The sequence below is a fragment of the Bos indicus genome, chromosome X (genome assembly GCF_029378745.1).
Source record: "Bos indicus isolate NIAB-ARS_2022 breed Sahiwal x Tharparkar chromosome X, NIAB-ARS_B.indTharparkar_mat_pri_1.0, whole genome shotgun sequence".
Lineage (NCBI taxonomy): Eukaryota > Metazoa > Chordata > Mammalia > Artiodactyla > Bovidae > Bos > Bos indicus.
This window is the reverse complement of record NC_091789.1, coordinates 124,974,999-124,994,114: the sequence shown is the minus strand read 5'-3', so window position 1 is coordinate 124,994,114 and position 19,116 is coordinate 124,974,999. Positions and strand designations below refer to the sequence as shown.

The 19,116-nt window shown below is 37.3% G+C and overlaps 1 pseudogene; it reads left to right on the top strand.

The window, feature by feature from the left end:
• The first annotated feature begins 14,368 nt into the window (after window positions 1–14,368).
• On the top strand, window positions 14,369–14,637 carry LOC139181691 (dynein light chain 1, cytoplasmic-like; annotated as a pseudogene).
• Window positions 14,638–19,116: the final 4,479 nt, after the last annotated feature.

Sequence of the window (19,116 nt, the reverse complement as noted above, 5' to 3'; positions counted from 1 at the left end):
ACAGATGTTAGCTATGGGTTTTTCATAAATAAACTTTGACATGTTAAGAAATTTTCCCTCTAGTCCAAATTTTTTCAGAGTTTTTTTTTTTTTTTTTTTTTTTTTTTATCATGAAAGCCTGCTAGATTTTTGTCAAATGACTCTTCTACATCAACTGAGATGATCATGTATTTCTCTCCTGGTTTTATTGTGATGTATTACATTGATTAAATTCCTTATGTCACCACACTTGTATTCCTGGGATGAATCCTACTTGGTCATGGTGAATAATGCTTTTAATATGCTGTTGGATTAGATTTGCTAAGAATTGTTGATTTGTTGAGAATTTTTGCCCAATTAATCTTTGAGACAATAAAAGTTCCTAATTATAATGTAGTCCATTTAGTCAACTTTTTACTTCACTGTTGTTTATCAAAAGATGCCATCATTAGAGTGGCAAAAGAGCTGGAGCAGTATAAGACATTTATAAAAACACACAACTGTTAAAGAACTGGCTTCCTGAAAAAGAAAGAATGAAAAATCAAAAAGAATAAGCCTCATAACCCAAGAGAAAATAAGGGATAAAATGAACCTGCTCTTTAAATTTCCCTTTCCCAGAAAAAGATGTCCAAGTAGTCTACAAATATGTAAAATATGTTCAGTTCACTAGCAGTCAACACAGTACATATTAAAATTATGAGATACCACTAAAATTTAAGAAACACAAGCATTTCAACACACACACACATTCACACACAATACTTGCTATTGTCAAGGATGTCGGCAATGGGAATTTTATTAAGGTATTGATAAGAATATACATTGTTTAAAGTATTCTAAAATACAGTTTGATATTATCTACCAAAATTGAAGATATTCTTGCTCTAAAACTCAGAAATTCTACTCCCACATCTCTACCTTAAAGAAATATTGGCACATATATAGCAAGCAACATATACAAAAATATGTTAGCATCATTCTTTGTAACATCTCAAACTGGAAATACTCTCAAACTCATTGAAAAGTAAAATGGATAAAAAAAATTATAAGTCAAAAAATGAAATATTATGAAAGATCAACATGAATTAATTAGAACTACATGTATGTTCACCATAAACATAACACTGAGAAGTTAAGTGTAGAACACTTTGTCTATATTACTCCATTTGAGTAACATAAAGGATAGGATTCACATAAATCATACTGGTTAAGGACACATTCTAAGGAAGTAAAGCTATAAAGAAAAGAAGGAAATAGCTACCACAAAATTCATATTCTCTTTCAAAGAGAGATATAGTGATATGATAGAGTCTGAATGAGGTTTTTAGGTTGATGACTCTATTTATTCCTTGATCATGAGGATCATTGAACAGAAGTTCATTATATGAGAAAGGACTGAGTTGTAAATTCCTACTTTGTATAGTTTCCTCAATATATATTATAGTTCACAATAAAATGTGATAAAACATAAATAGTTGGTTAAAACATAATCCTCTAATATTTGGAATTGCTCTAATTACAGGGAAACACTTTTGCCTGAAACAAGGAAGTTTTAAATGTATTTGCCAATGACAAGAGGTAGGCCTCAGTGGCTGGTATCTGAAAACTGCACTCACTGCTGGAAGATTTTGCTCATAATATTGTTTACATATCACACCACTTAGTTTTAGGCTACCAGAAATGAATGTCTTCGTAACAATAGGAAAGGAGGGTTTAATAAAATTGTGGATAGATTTCTCCCATTGCCCTTCAAAGACAGAAAAACTCAGGAACCCTAGAATATATATTTTAGTGTAAAAGATTGCACAATAGCCTGAGTATGATTTACTTTCGATGAATTAAGCAGTCTTTTTTAATAGCAAGAATAAACCCCTCACACAGCATATAAGAAAAACAGTAATGCAAATATAAACACATATGAACCCGAAAGGATTAGATTTTCTTTTAGATCAATCTTTTTTGAGGTCTGCTAATTAGATAAAGATCCAAGAGCTAAAGTTACAACAGTGACACTGCTTTCTAAATGAAGGAAGAAAACATTTTCATAATCATTTAAACATTCACTGGATATAGCCTGCTAGATATTTTCGAAATGCCCTCACTTAAATAATCTCGTTAAGTATTTATGATCAACCAATGGAACTGGAATTATTTTCCAAACTTTAAAGATGAGGATATTGAAACTCAAAGTATGTATATTCTTCAGTGACACACTAAGGAATTGGAATGTTCAGGTTTCAAACACAGTTCTTCTGACCCTGAGGTCTTTTGTTTTAGTGCCTACCTGCTACTTTTAGATACCATTCTATTGGGGTTTATCAGTATAGTATAATTAGGAAAAGAGAAGGCACATCAGGCAGTTCAGTAAAGGGAGTTTTATACGAGAAGCTGGTCTCACACTGTTAGATGAGCTGACAAAAAAACAGGAAGAGGGCAGAGAGTTTAGATAATTTGAGATTATCAAATATAAAAAGCTGATATCATTATTATGCTGGAAAGACCATAGAAGGAGTGATGTTACCCAGGTCTGAGGTATATTACAGGTGCTAAAAACTCGGAGGAGGGGCTGTTCAAGTGGCAGCAAATCTAGCTACCAAGGTGAATCTGGAAACAGGAAGGAGTGCCCATCTTGGCAGGAGTTGAAGTCATAGAGTGAGCTGCAAGGTTGGAGCTGGCACTGCAGAGGAAAGTGCTGCCTTGTGGGAGCTGCAACCAGAGTTACTATGGACACTGATAAAGGTAACAGGGGAAGGAAAGACAGAGGAAGACATACTTTGGCTTCTCACCTCCAGTGCCCCAGCCAGTGCTCCCACTGGTGAAGCCCCAAAAGAATCAATTTGGCAGGGATCTGGGAAATGTAGCTTGCATAAATCATCTATCTGTGGTCTGTGATATAGAGCAGAGCATGGGAAAGAGGGGGAGGAAGTGAACCTGAGTGAAAAGTAAACTGATCAAATCCCAAGGCTAGCTTTCTAGACAACTTCAAATTAACCTGGCCCCAGAGGAGACGGTAAGTAGAAATTACTTAAAGAATTTAAGCCATCTCATATTAGAATCATTAATTTAATATGTAATATTTATTATTTGTTCCCCAAGAAAATAACTCATCCTTTAAGTTGAATAAATCCACACTTGCTGTTTCAGTTCAAATGGGTAGCACCGCACAAAAAGGATAAGAAAGCAAGCTGTAATGTAAGAAGCAAAGAAAGATGCCTTCTATCATATAGGACTGATTAAAAAGCATAAAGTAAATGAATGTGGAGGAGTCTAAAAATAAGACTATGTTTTACCACTGCCTGTTAACACTCACAAGGGACACTGATTTGAATGATAATTCCAATTGTTGGTTTTGTTAATGTCTGAATAGTGCTTTCAGAAATCAATTCTTTTGTTATATAAAGTAGCAGCTTATAATTAGGAGGAAAAATTCACATTTGAAACAAAAGAATTGATTTCTAATTCTAGGTGGTGGAAAAAAATAGATAGCACCGAGAAATTCAAGACAAAAAAGAAAAAGGAAAAAGAAAGAAGTCATGAAAGACAAATACAAAAGAAACGGGAAAAACACAGGGCTGGTATTTAATTAGAATACATAAGGGATATAAAGTTTGTTTTCTTTCCTATTCTTTTTTGTAGTTCTCCGAACTGAGAGAATCTGGAAAGAGGGATACCACGAACATCTGGTATATAATTTTCCTTACAAGTCCCTAGCCAGTGCTATCCAACAGAACTTTATGGGATGATGGAATAGTTACAAGTCTGTTCTGTCCAATAGAGAAGCCACTGACCACATGTGGCTACAAAGCACCTGAAATGTGGCTATTATGACTGAGGAACTAAATTTCAGTTTTGATTTAATTTTTAGCAGTTTTCGCTTAAATTTAACTATCACATGTAACCAACGATTACATTTTTGGGGCAGCACAGATCAATGCTATTGTTCAAATTGATGGAAAGACATCTTCCTTCCATAGTGATTAACTTCAAGAAGGACAGTTTTGGAGCATTGAGCTAAAAAGATGATTCCTTTCTACCAATCAGAATAGCTAAGTTATCCCTTGGTGGGGTTATAGTCAAATTTCCCACATATTCATCTACCTTCTAAATTGATAGCAAACTACTTAGAAGTAGAGTGCAGACACTTTTAAGGCTAGGATGGGCATTTGTTACCTACTGCATATCCTTCAGTGTCTGCTATGAAACTATGATAAAAAGTGGGGACTAAATATTTTCTCACAGCACTTTGAAGACCTCAGAAAACTCCACTAAGATCTATAGTGGAAAACTGAAAACTAAACTAAACTAAACTAAACTAAAATATTGAAATTACTTTTTCCATTCATTCAGTTTCAGCCACTTTTTACCACCTCCACTGCTATGATTTCGGAATCATCCTCTCTTGTCTGGATTATTGTACTACAATATTCAAACTGGTCTTCTGTTTTTATCCTTCACTCCTTACAGTCTCTTCTCAACACTGTGGCCAGTGATGCTGTAATACAGAAGTTAGACCATGTCACTCCTCTAGTCAAAACTCTCCAGTAGCTCCATTTTATTCAGAATCAAACATCAAAGTTTGCCATGGCCTAGAAGGCCCTACATGGTCTGCATCCCCCCATTTCTCTGATCTCTTCATTTTTCTCCCTCGCTCACTCTGCCCCAGTGATATTGGTTTCATCGCTGTCACAAACACGTAGGCACCCTTTTCTCCTAGGCCCTTTGCACTAGCCATTTCCTTTGCCTGGAACATTCTTTCACCAGAGTATTATTTATCTTCCCATGGTTGTCTTCTTCCTCTTGAGTTTTTGCTCAATTCTCACTTCCCCAAAGATGCGACTCTGACCTGTATTTACTTCTGCACCTTGTTCTCAGCCCCACCCAGCCCCATCCTGATTTCCTTAAGCTTGTTTTGTTTGGGTTTCCTTTTTCTACATTACTCATTAGCTTTAACACACTAGAACGTTTATTCATTTATTATGCTTATTTTTCACTGTCTTCCTTCCTCCGGTAGAGTATAAACTCTAGGAAGGCAGCACATTTTGTCTGTTTATTTTGTTCACTGATGAATCCCAAACACCTGGAAAATTGCCTAACACACATTAGGTACTTTACAAAAGTATACAAAATATATTAGCAAATGTTTATTAATCAAAGTCATATGTCTATGACTTTTATATATGCATGTATATATAAGGAACAATTTTAATGAATTAAATTTTTATGAGTAAATATATCTGATTGCTAATGTTACCTGAAAACCATCATGTCAGAATTTTCCAAATGGAATCAGAAAGCTTCTTTAGTAAATGTTAATTTGTTTCAAAGTGTTTTAACAGTGATATAAAATCTTAGATGTGTTCAAATGGGCTGAGATAATGATATTAAAGAAAATTCTAATTTTCATGATGCCCAAGCCCTTCCATCTTTAATTTTAACACTTATGGTGCTTCATTAAAATACATGTTGCATTTAATTTTCCAGGAAATTTCAGAACATAAAAGAAGTATGTATATTCAAAGTTATTTCCAGATAAAGTAGTTGGAACTTTTAAAATGTAAAGCCCATTAAAAAAAATAGAGCCTATACCTTTTCTAGATGTGGGTTGCTCTTGGCATGTTTGCACAGGTCAGTGTAGTTCAGAACAGTCAGAAATACCTTTATCATATGTTTGGTGCTCCTATTTCCTAAATCCTTTATCACATTCTGTACCCTCTCTAAGTTACTGATATTGATTTCAAAGCCCCAATGCAGACAAAGTATTCTCATAATACTTGACCACTGCTGACAGCTGTGGGAGGAAAGCTTGCTGTTTTTAGAGACTTTGCTTCAGTGTACATATCCCATTTTCATCCTTCCTTTCTTAAAAGAATTATATTACTGACAAATTTAACTTTGAACCCATAAATAAGCCTTGGAATATTTTTCTGGCAACTGCTTCAAAGCTGGTTATTTCTGATTGTGTAGTCATGGAAATCATGTTTTATCCTTAAAATTATCCTATACTTATCAATGTTAAAATTAGCATTTTTTCTCTCTTTCTACTTGTGAAGGTCAACTTTCTCTCTCATCTTGTTGTCAAAGCTTGTATTTCCAGCAAAATTTACAGTCTAGTATGAACCATCTCTCTTCCCATATGGGTATACACCCTTTGAGAACAAGGTTATGCCCCATCCATTTTTGTATTCCCTACAGAATTTACGTAACAAGTACCCCATTCCACTTAGCACCAGCACAGCCTGTTCCCTCATTTTCTCTCACCTGAACTGTAACTTCCTAACTAGTCTGCCCACCTCAAGATTCTTTATAATGGACCTGGGCTACAGACATGGCAAATTCGTTGTAAGGAGCCTGGATATAACCTGTTCTATCTGCCAATACACATGCTACTCCCTCTCACTGAAACGTCTTTCACCCAAATCTGCCTGGTTCAAATCCTGCACATTCTTCCAGATTGAATTATTATATTACTCCTTCTGCAAAGGCACCTCTGATGTCTCACAGTGGCACTACAACCAAGAGCTCAGACCCTAAAATCAGATGGCTGAGGATGGTTAATTTTGCCTCTGACTAATTGAACAACCTTAGGAAAATTATTTAACTTTTCTGTACCTTAGTGTCCTTAACTAGAAAGTAAGGAAAATAATGGCATCTATTTCACTGGGTTGTAAGGATTAAATAAGTTAATATATAAAAAGATCTTGGAACAGTCTCCATGTGCTCAGTCATGTCCAACTCTTTGCAACCCCATGCACTAAAGCCCGCCAGGCTACGCTGTCCATTGAATTTCCCAGGCAAGAATACTGGAGTGGGTTGCCATTTCCTACTCCAGAGGATCTTCCCAACCCAGGGACTGAAGCCGAGCCTTTCATGTGTCCTCCATTGGCAGGCAGGTTCTTTACCACTAGTGCCATCTGGGAAGCCTTGTCTCATAATGAGCTGTAAATGAATGTTAGCTTTTATTATTAGTATGCCAGATATCTTGACATTGATAGTTTGTTATCACTCTGGTCCCTTAAGCAGAGTTCAGTACATAATTTTATTATTTTTGCTTAACACTAATTTTTAAGTTGAAATGTAACTGACATATGACACATTAGCTTCAAGTGTACAACATAATGAATTGATATATGTATATATTGTGAAATGACTACCATAATAAGTCTAGTTAACATCCATCACCACACAGTTACAAATTTATTTTTCTTGTGATGATAACTTTTAAGATCTACCTCTTAGCAGCTTTCAAATATACAACACTGTGTTGTTAACTACAGTCACCATGCTATACATAACATACCCTGATATATTTGTTTTATAACTGAAGTTTGTAGTTTTTTTGAAGCTTGTGTTTTTTTTTCACCACCGTTACCCATTTTCCAGACTCTCACCCCTATTTGGATAGCCACCCATCTGTTTTCTTATCTAGGAGTTTGTCATTTTTTGTTTGTCTTTTTTTGGTTAGATTTTTAACATTAATTTTAAATTATTTTTACCTCCTGACCAATCATAAACTGCGGACAGATACTTCTACTCAGTCATCTGTTGGGTCTATCACAGTGCTTAAAATTCAAAAGAAGTATAAAGTGTTAGTTGCTCAGTCATGTCCGACTCTTTGTGACCCCATGAACTGTAGCTTGCCAGGCTCCTCTCTGTCCATGGGGATTCTCCAGGCAAGAATGCTGGAGTGAGTTGACATTTCCTTCTCCAGGGGATCTTTCTGACCCAGGGATGGAACCCAGGTCTCTTGCATTGCAGGCAGATTCTTTACTATCTGAGCCACCAGGGAAGCCCAATATTCAAAACAGCACAATACATATATTTGGAATGACTTAATAAGTAAGCTGAATTATCTTCTTAATGAAACCATCAACATATCTAATAATTAGTTCCTAATACCTGCCCAATCAATATGTGATCATTTTAAAATATCATGCTTGAAATGCTGTTGACAGTCATCTTTTATCAGCATCAGGAGCTGTGCTAGTCACTGTACCGAATATGATGTTTTCTTCTAAACCAACCCTACTGAAATAGATTCTATTAAGACATGAGGAAGCTGAGACATAGAAGACCTAATTTTTGCTTGGCATGATGAATTCAAGAATATAACAAATACTTTGTTTCCTGCCGATTCAACATTCATTCAACTGGCCATTCTACTTCCACGTTTAACATTAATAGGGAAAAAAGATGCTTCAATCATCAATGTTTCATATTTAAAGTGACATTTTAAAACTATTATTTCAATACTTCTGGATCAAAGTCAACACCTGATGTATGCAAGTGACTTCTATTAATGTCAGTAGAAACACAGGGTGTTTGATATATTTTTTTTTTTTTTAGTGTTACAGCTCTATTTTATTTAGAAGATAGCAGGAAAGTGAGAGAGAGAGAGAGAAAGAAAAGAGCACGCACGCGGGAGAGACAGTCCGAGAGAAAGCGCTTTGGCTCCTCCTTTTATATGTTTTTTCCTCCACCTGGGCCTGCCCTATGCAAATTGGGCTTAGCCAGGAGTGCTGTTTGAACAAACAGCCTGAAGTCTTTGCCTGAAGTCTTCACTCTGGTCCTCGGACCTTCCTTGTCTTTTAGCCACCACCATTTTGGACTCCTTTTCCCTATTCTACCTACCTAACATTCCCCCCTCAAGAGATGGGAGGCCCAATTCTTTGGGAATAGGGGCGTCGAGGTCTTTCTGGCTACTTCCTGCTGAACTGGGGCGGCGAGGGGTATTGGGCCTCCCCCTCTTGCTAGTCTCAATCCTCAGAGTCCTTATAGCGGTGTCCAAGGGTGTGTGATATTTTCCGTGGTCAGCTGTAGTTTTATATCTTTGTTGAACTGGCACTGTATGTTGTAGCTGGTTGACCTGGTGGCAGAGGCTTAGCCTCTATGGTCTCAAAATTGGAGACTACTGCATACCCGGATCTTCTTTTTCCATCCAAGACAAAGCTGCTTCCATCAGTGTACCAGATTTCCTCAGGATTGGTCAGAGGATCTTCTGACAATCCCTCTCGGGGTTTTGTCCAGTGGTCCAAGGTTTCTTAACTGGAGGTCTTCTGGAATCTGAGACTGGGCCATGTGAGCTTTCTGCTGAGTTCGGTTTTCATTGTACCGGTTTCCAGCACGATGGGCCTTCCCCTGCGCTGGGTTTCTTCGCCTTCCGCTTCTAGCATGGGAGCTTCGCTGAGTTGGGCTCCTGTTGTGCTTGGCTTCTTCCACATAGAGGTTGTTTCAGCCAGGTTAAACCCGAGTCACGGCACCATAGATGTCACGCGAGTGTATGTTCCTCGGTTCTTTGTCTCGTCACAACAAAGATTTGGAGCGACGGACATTAAAGCCCTCGGCGCGTCACAGCTCTTGGGTCTTGGACAAACCGTGTTACAGCTCTTAGGCAAATCAGTGTTACAGCTCTATTTTATTTAGAAGATAACAGGAAAGAGAGAGAGAGAGAGAGCAGAGCGTGCACACGCGGGAGAGAGAGTCCCTGATATATTTTATTTTCCCAAAAAACTGTGTTGCATCAAAACCCTAGGGCTGAAACAAATTACTTTAGATAGCTGGGGTCTTACAATTCATCTGTTAATTGTAATTAAAATATTAATAAAAATTGTATGCTTTTTCTCCTGTTAATCTTGTTAATTTGAAGGGCCACAGGTGCAGAATCTGAAAGAGTAGAGGAAAAGTTTTCCTCCCTAACATAACGAAGTTAGGGTTTTACGTAAAGCTTTGGGTGTGCTTTTGTTGTTGTTTTTGTACAGTGTGATTACATGGCTTTTTAGATTAACCTTTTGACTTAAGCCAGTTTCAAATCAATCTGCTATTTTTGCCCTCAAGAGTTCTTATTAGTACTTAAGGCTTCTAAATTTTCTCCATTGTGAAGTCTCTATTCCAGAAATATAAAGAGCTCTATAGCTTAACTTTGAAAAGGGAAGCCCTATTTCTGATATTCTAGAAAGGTTATTATTATTTAGCTATATATTGTTACCCAAATTATCTGCTTGGACTGGATCTCTCATGTCACTATCTGGGTTTTCCATTAGCATGCTTTTTCCGTCTTTGAGCATACCACCCAGGGCCAACACACAGCTTCAGATGGTACCATTCATAATCAGCATCTAGTTCAAGCCATGAAGTACATAGCCTATGGCACTGGTTGAACATAGCAATCCTGACCCTACCACTTATTATTTGACCATTAATTGGATTGTTTGTACTCTGTTTTTTTTTTTTTTTCAGAAATTATTTCATGTAGTTTAAAAAAATCTATACAATTAAATTCAAAATAAAAAAATAACTTAAATAAAAGTGGTACCACATTTTAAAGAATAAATGATTAGCTTATGAAATAGAGGCATCCTATTGTTCTTAGTTTTCTAGAAGCCAGTCTGCAAGGGGGAAGTGGCTATTTACCCAGATAATATCATTCACACATTAAAAGCAAAACAATTGCTTATGTGAAATCAAACTATTCATGGAACTCAAACTATACATAGTATCCTCAATGTTAGTTCAGATCCTGGGAGAAGTGGACACTAAGACGGGATTTTACTTTTTTTTAATTTAATTTTATTTTTTAACTTTACAATATTATATTGGAAAGGCAGAGATTTATTGGGGAAAATGGCTATGAAAAGGGGGAGAGGGGACTGAGAGAAGTTTGGGGAGCCATCAGACTACAATGCAACTTGGACACTTGTGGATAAAAAATGGAAGGAAAGAAGGTTGAATAGGAAAGGTCTTAGACCACAGTGTACTTTTAAGAAAGTTTCAGCATGGTTGACAGGGAGTCTTTGAGCCAAAGTTGCTCGTTAGAGAAGACCTGTACCTTGCAGGAATACCCCTGCTGCACACCATCACTGTATCCCTGCTGCACACCATCACTGGCTAGAAGCAACCTGTGCGACGTACTGAAACTACTGATCAACTGGGCTCAGAGTAGGAGATTTGTAAGCAACACTTTCATGGCTGCCATACCCCCACCCTTATCTCGATGGGTTTGAAAAGATGATGGCTACTAAATTTAAATGATTTACTTGAATGAAGCCTGAAACTTTATGTACCTTGGAAACTGATAACCAGCTGGATTTGCTCTTACTCAGATCATTCTGGCAACAAGTTTCATATGTCTTGAGATATGAGAATCCATGGCCCATGGAACTGGCATGCTAGTGGAGGTTACAGACATGCAACAATGAAATATAATACAAAGTGAAAAGAAATGCATGTTTAATAAAGGTATAAACTATGTATTGTGGAGGCAAGGGAGGAATGGGAAGTTTCACAAAGTTGGCATTTCATAAGGGACTTCACAGATGAGCAGTATTCCAAAGCAGATCAACTTAAAGTAAGCCAATTAACTTGCATTTATTGTTTGAAGTAGTGAGAAATAAGGGGTCCCCTGGTGGCTCAGAGGTTAAAGTGTCTGCCTGCAATGCGGGAGACCTGGGTTCGATCCCTGGATCCAGAAGATCCCCTGGAGAAGGAAATGGCAACCCACTCCAGTATTCTTGCCTGGAGAATCCCATGGATGTAGGAGCCTGATGGGCTACAGTCCACGGGGTCCCAAAGAGTCGGACATGACTACTGACTTCACTTACTTATCTTAGTGAGAACTAATGAGTTAATGTAGATGTGTAGTTCTCAAGCTTTAGTGCGTATCAGAATCATCTGGAAGACTGGTTAAAATACATATTACTGAATCCACTCCCACCCAGAGTTTTTGATTCAGTAGGTCTGGGAATAGAGCCTGAGAATTTGTATTTCTAACAAGTTCCCGGGTCCTGCTGATGTTGCTGCTCTGGGTAGCACACTTGGAGCACCAAGAAAGTAATACAAGAATAGTGGTGGTTCAGAATATGAGTCACCCAAATAATGGATATGAGAAGTACTCATATGTGTAAAGAGGATGCACTCTCATATTTCTCTACCTTTAATTAGCCTGGAATACACCATCCATCATAGGATCATTACTAAGACTTCAGGAGCTTTGGAACTGAATAAGCCTGGGTTCAATATAGGAATTCTTCGACTTGGATTTTTGTTGTCGTCGTTGTTTTGTTTTTTTTTTTTTTTTTTGGATTCATTATCTCCCACACCCACAACCACTGGCAATCACTCATTAGTTTTTGTCCCTATAGTTTCACCTTTCCCAGATGTTATATAAATACATCGATATAGTGTGCAGATGTGGGGATCTGATTTCTTTCACTTGAAAACATGTATTTGACATTTATCCACGTTCTTACAAATATCAGTATTTCATTAATTTGTATTGTTGAGTAGTATCCCATTACACACATACACTGTACTGTTTATCTATTCACCAGTTGAAGGACATTCTTATCATTTCCAAATTTTGTTATTATGAATAAACCTTATGGAAATATAATCATTTCACTGAAGTAAATATCTAAGAGTGAAGTTTCTAAGTCATGTGGCAAGTGTATGTTTAACTTGAAACTGCCAAACTGTTTTCCAATGTTGCTGTACCATTTTGTATTTCCACAGTAATACATGAGAATTCCAGTTTCTCCACATCTTTGCCAGCATTTAATGTTGCCAGTTTTTTTTTTTTAATTTAATCCATTCTAACAAACATATGGTGGTATTTCATTGTTGCTTTAATTTAAATTTCCCTAATGAGTTAATTGGGGTTCCCTGGTGGCTCAGATGGTAAAGAATTCACCTGCAGTGCAGGAGACCTGGGTTTGATCTCTGGGTTGGGAAGATCCCCTGGAGGAGGGCATGGCAACCCACTTCAGTATTCTTGCCTGAAGAATCTCCATGGACAGAAGAGCCTGGCAGGGCTATAGTCCATGGGGTCACGAAAAGTCAGACATGACTGAGTGACTAAGCACAGGAATGAATTAACTGGGGCTTCCCTAGTGGCTCAGCCAGTAAAGAATCTGCCTGCAATGTGGGAGACCTGGATTCGATCCCTGGGTCAGGAAGATTCCCTGGAGAAGGAAATGGCAACCAACTCCAGTATTCTTACCTGGGAAATCCCATGGACAGAGCAGCCTGGTGGGTTACAGTCAATGGGGTCACAAAGAGTCAGACACAACTGAGCAATTAACATTTACATTTAATGAGTTAATTAATCTATTAATCTATTTTTAGTTATCTTTTTATTATCTGTTCATATCTGTTCATGTGCATATTTGCAATCCATATACTTTCTTTGGTAAAATTTTGCTTTGCATTTCTAGTATAGATAACTTATAACACTCTGCATGCATGCTCATTCACTTCATTTGTATTTTATTCTTTCACCCTATGGACTGCAGCCCACCAACTCTTCTATGGGATTCTCCAGGCAAGAATAATGAGTGGGTTGCCATGCCCTCATCCAAGAGATCTTCCAGACCCAAGGATCAAACCTGCATCTCTTGCATCTCCTGCACTGGCAGGCAGATTTTTTTTTACCAGTAGCACCACCATGGAAGCCCCTCTAACAGTCACAATATATTACTTCACCTATAGTTCACTTGAGTTCAATCGCTCAGTCGTGTCCGACTCTTTGCGACCACATGAATTGTAGCACGCCAGGCCTCCCTGTCCATCACCAACTCCTGGAGTCTACTCAAAATCATGTCCATCGAGTCGGTGATGCCATCCAACCATCTCATCCTCTGTCGCCCCCTTCTTCTCCTGCCCCCAATCCCTTCCAGCATCAGGGTCTTTTCCAATGAGTCAACTCTTCGCATGAGGCGGCCAAAGTACTGGAGTTTCAGCTTCTGCATCAGTTCTCCCAATGAACACCCAGGACTGATCTCCTTTAGGATGGATTAGTTGGATCTCCTTGCAGTCCAAGGGACTCTCAAGAGTCTTCTAACACCACAGTTCAAAAGCATCAATTCTTCAGTGCTCAGCTTTCTTCACAGTCCAACTCTCACATCCATACATGGCCACTGGAAAAACCATAGCCTTGACTAGACGGACCTCTGTTGTCAAGGTAATATCTCTGCTTTCTAATATGCTATCTAGGTTGGACATAACTTTCCTTCCAAGGAGTAAGCGTCTTTTAATTTCATGACTGCAATCACCATCTACAGTGATTTTGGAGCCCCCAAAAATAAAGTCTGACACTGTTTCCACTGTTTCCCCATCTATTTGCCATGAAGTGATGGGACCAGATGCCATGATCTTCATTTTCTGAATGTTGAGCTTTAAGCCAAATTTTTCACTCTCCACTTTCACTTTCATCAAGAGGCTTTTTAGTTCCTCTTCACTTTCTGCCATAAGGGTGGTGTCATCTGCATATCTGAGGTTATTGATATTTCTCCTGGCAATCTTGATTCCAGTTTGTGCTTCTTCCAGCTCAGCGTTCCTCATGATGTACTCTGCATATAAGTTAAATAAGCAGGGAGCCAGCCCCTACTTCAGTGTAACTATGTGCGACCAAATTGCTGTGATCAAAATTGCCATTGTGTCAGAAGAAATGCAACACAACTTGGTGGAGTGGGCTACTTAGGCATTGGAAAAATATAACATAGAGATAACACTGCAGCCTATATTAAGAAGGAGTCTAACAAGAAACACAATCCCACCTGGCACTGAATCATGAGCTAGAACTTCAGTAGTTACATAACACATTAAGCCAAACACTTCATCTACTTCTACCTGGGCCAAGTGATCATTCTTCTCTTCAAATCTGGCTAAAAGCACAGACTGCTGCACACACCCAGTGATTCATTAAAAAACGAGGACTTGAGCCTAAATTCCAAACACCAGACTTAAACCTTCAGCCTTGTCTAAGGCAACACCTCAATCTTTCAAAGCTTTTTGTATTGCTTTATAGGCATCTCTGTACTAATTTGTTGTGGTTCTAAAACAATTAATAAAACAACTTACATTTATATATGTGTTCTGTTTCTTTCCTCTCTGCTGAATGTTTTTCCTCTTCAAAGTCCACTCCCTTTAAAAACAAAATAAATACATTTGTTAGAGGAATGTGTGTTTTAAAATAAATAAAAATTAAATTATATTTCTGCTAGTGATGATTTCACTTTTTGTATGTTTGAATAAATATTTCACTTTCATTATTTAAAGATATTTTTACTGGCTGTATTATTCAAGGTTGCTGTTATTTTCTTTTAGCACTTTGAAGATATTGCTCCAGTCTTCTGATTCATACTTTTTTTCAAAACAATAGTCTGTTATAATTCTTATATTTGCTTCTTTCTGCAAAATGTGTTCCCCCCTCTTTATCACTGATTTTAAGCAAATTGATTTTGACTGTCTTGGTGAGGTTGTCTTCATTTTTTCCCTTGGGTTTTGATTCTTTTAAACCTGTTTTTAAGCTTTGTTAAGTAGGACCAGAAAAGCTTTTGGTTTACATCTTATCTTGCCCCTAAAGTGAGCCAATATCCTTTTGAACAGTTTACCTGATACCTCACATATTATAATTTTTCTACTCAGGCTGGTGAGAACACCAATCATTTGTGTTCCACTTAAGCCTAGAGATTTTTCTGCCAGCTTCTTTCAGGTTATTCCTCCCTTGGTTTCATGTAGCTTCCTCAGATGAATGTTTTGATAAATACTCAGATGAAGACTTAGGGGTGCAGGGAGGGGGGTTCCTTCTGCAGATCTTCAGAGCTTTCTCTCATTGCAACTCTCCTTCTGCTTTACCCTGCCCTGGGAACTGCATACCCTGATGTTCCCAAATTCCCACGTCCATCTGTTCAACTCTCACAGAGGGGCTAACCCTGACTTTCACCACCCTGCAATCTGGTCTGAAAACTCTACCTAGGTATTACGGTGAATGATCATAGGACTCACTTTGTTTGTTTCCTTTTTTTCAAAGATCATTGCTCTACACATGTGTAATGAGAAATATATTTCCCATTGCAAACAAAGGGAAATCAGCTCCAACTAAGCATTTCCACCTAGAACTTTGCATTTCAAGAATGTATTAATATTACTGATGTTAAGTGAGAGATATCTGTATTACTTATCAGAAGAAAGGGTTGTAAGGATCCAGAGCCATATTAAGGCAAGAAACCTGTGGTGGGTGAAATCTAAGCATTATTAACAATTGTGTTGCTAACTTTCATCATGAATTTTGTGGAAAATTGTACTTTTCCCCCTATTTTTCAAAATAATTATTTTAAAGGTATTTTAAAGTTTTTTTTGTTGTTGTTTGTGTGCTTTTTGTTTTTTAAAAGCTATTCTTTTTGCTCTCTCTTCTGCTTTGAGGGAAAATGCAAGGTAATCTAAGCTGGTGCAAGAGAGACCAGAAGCCAAGAGAAACTGAAAAGAATCCAAATAACTTTGGGTAAATTTTAGCAGTTTTGTAAAAATACATGTAACATTAGATATAATATGGTAACACTTTTAAAGTTATTAAAGTTATATATATTATAATTATAATAAATTGAAGAGTATGACATGATGTTCTATGGTATTTTTATGGAAGCAGTAAGATAACAACAAGGAAAATACTTCTTGTGACTGTATTACTTTCCATGAGGCTTTTCCTTGCTTTGTCTATTAAACTCTGAGTGCACACTGAGTTACTGGTATTTAACTTTTGTATCCCATGTAACACCTAATATATGAAGCACTCAGTATTTTTTTTTATTTGGCTGAATGACTTTTACTTTCTCTAAAAGGATTATATTCTCTTGAGATTTGGTTAATTCCACAAAACATTTAAATTTCCATTCTTAGAGGTCTTTGTGCTTAATAATGCATCATTAAGTACGAAGTATTGCTTTCCACTTGGAGAAGGAAATGGCAACCCACTCCAGTGTTGTTGCCTGGAGAATCCCAGGGACGGCGCAGCCTGGTGGGCTGCCGTCTATGGGGTTGCACAGAGTTGGACACGACTGAAGCAACTTAGCAGCAGCAGCAGCATTGCTTTCCACTCAGGAAGCAAGGAGTGGAACAGGGAACATCTGGACATTCATACAACTCCTGTCCAGCTGCTAAGATTCTCACTATTTTCCTACCTGATCAATGTCTCCTCTTAGAAACCTTCACTATATCTAAAATATCACTTGTCACATGCTGACGCAAGGATCTGCTTTTCTTTGAGAGCTACCTGAGAATATGATATCTCTTATGTATATATGTTTGCACAATGTATAACTTATATTTGTGAGACACACACATACACACACATTTAATTTGTTGTTTGTTTCTCCCACTAGAATGTAAGCTCCTTGACAGTAGCAACAGTTTTTGATGACCACTTTATCCCCAGAATACAGAAGAGTGAGACACAGAGGAGATATTCAATTAGTATTTGTCAAGTGAATGAACAGATGAGGTAAGAAGTGGATGATACACTTCATTACCCAGAAGCTTCATCATCAAGACTTTTAGTAATACAGGACACATCTACTTTCAGTGATAAGGCAGACTAACTCCTCTGAAAAACTGCTTGTTACAAATCTACAAACCTAGATATGCTGGATAAACATGATCAACAGGTATTTAATTACATATCTGAGCTTTCAGGAAGCTAACAGAAATCACCAGGAGTCACACAGAAATAAAGAGGAAGCTATGAATCAAGTGATATAATGAAGCTGAAACTATGCTCTTTGTTATTTGGGGAATTCTTTGCCTTCCTAGTATCCAAGACACTGGCACCTCCATAAATGGTTAAAGGAGAGGAAGATAAGTCCTTTGCTCCTAGCAAGGAGTGGAACAGAGAACAGGCAAAGGAGGAACAAGAAAGACCCCAGATCAAGCCAAAATCTTCAACTTCAGTGAAAGGATGAACTAAACAAAGAAACAACTTCCTGTCAAGGTCCATTGATAAGCAAAATTATCTATCCTTGTTTGGGTTCTGGGAAGGAAATTTTAATATGGTTTCACTGAGATTTCACAAATTAATTTCTGCCCTCGCTTATGATATGAGTTCTTGCTTTTGCTACCTACATAGTCTGTAAAACTTCACTCCATAAAATTAAAGACATTCTCAGTTGGCAGTAATTTAGGCCACCTCACATAAGTAAAATGTACTGCCTTTCTGGAAGAAAGTAACCTCAAAAAAGGACACACCAATTGTCCTTGTATAAAATTCCCTGAACTGCAGCTCCAAACAAGCAAAAGTGAAGATGGAAGAAAAGGACAAATCTTCATGACCAAGGAATTGAGATATTAAATTATCAGGTAAAGATGATAAAATAAGTATGTGTAAAATGTTTAAAGAAATAAAATGACTGAGAACTTCCTAAAGATGCTTATCACATCTTGGAAACACAACATAAAAATATACAAAATAATATTCTATATTGTTTAGGGATATATAATGTGTGAATAAGAAAATTAAAAAAAAACATTATAAGCACTAAATTCAGGATAATGATACCTCTGCAAAGGAAGTAGAGATAGGGAGAAGACAGAGTAATGTAATCTCAGATAATATCTTGACAGGATATAATTCATATTTTAGAAGAACTAATATCAAAGGTCAGTAGTAATATTTCCCTGTTAATCAGGCATAATTTTAAAAATATCTGTGATACACTTTTAGAATTTCATTCAGTTATTAGCATATTTAGGTCAAGGACAAAAATACACAAACTTTTCTAAAAGAGGAGTTTAGAATTGCAAAATGATTGCAGTTATCTTAAAATTTTTACAATTTCTTTCTCAGCTGATTGGACACAGTACTGTTGTTACGAGTCTCGGGTATCCAAGGCAGTTACCATACTCTCTCCCAGAGCCCCAGTCCTCATGCACACCTTCATTTTAGGATCATTAATGACAAACAGGTAGAAAAAGGTGGAAAAAGCACAACTGAGTGTCATAATAATGACCCTAGGTAAGATTTATGGCAACCTAGAATTGGTTAGAATCTGGAAATTAAAATGGTTCTATTAGAGCTACTTTAATATTTCATGCATATTTGACTTGAAGATATAAAACATTAAATAAGATTTACTGGGTGGCAGATTGGTTAATTTATCAGCTCATATTGGAACCAAGACTCTCAAACACAGCTACACAATAACATCATCTGGCAAAGTTTAAAACATATGGATACCCATCCCTCAGCCCCAGAGAATCTGACTGGATTGGTTTAGGCTAGAGCCAAGGCAATGGTATTTGTTAAAAATTTCCCATATGACTCTGATCTGCAACTAAGAGTTGAGACCCACTTTCTTTGAGCAAAATAGCATGGAC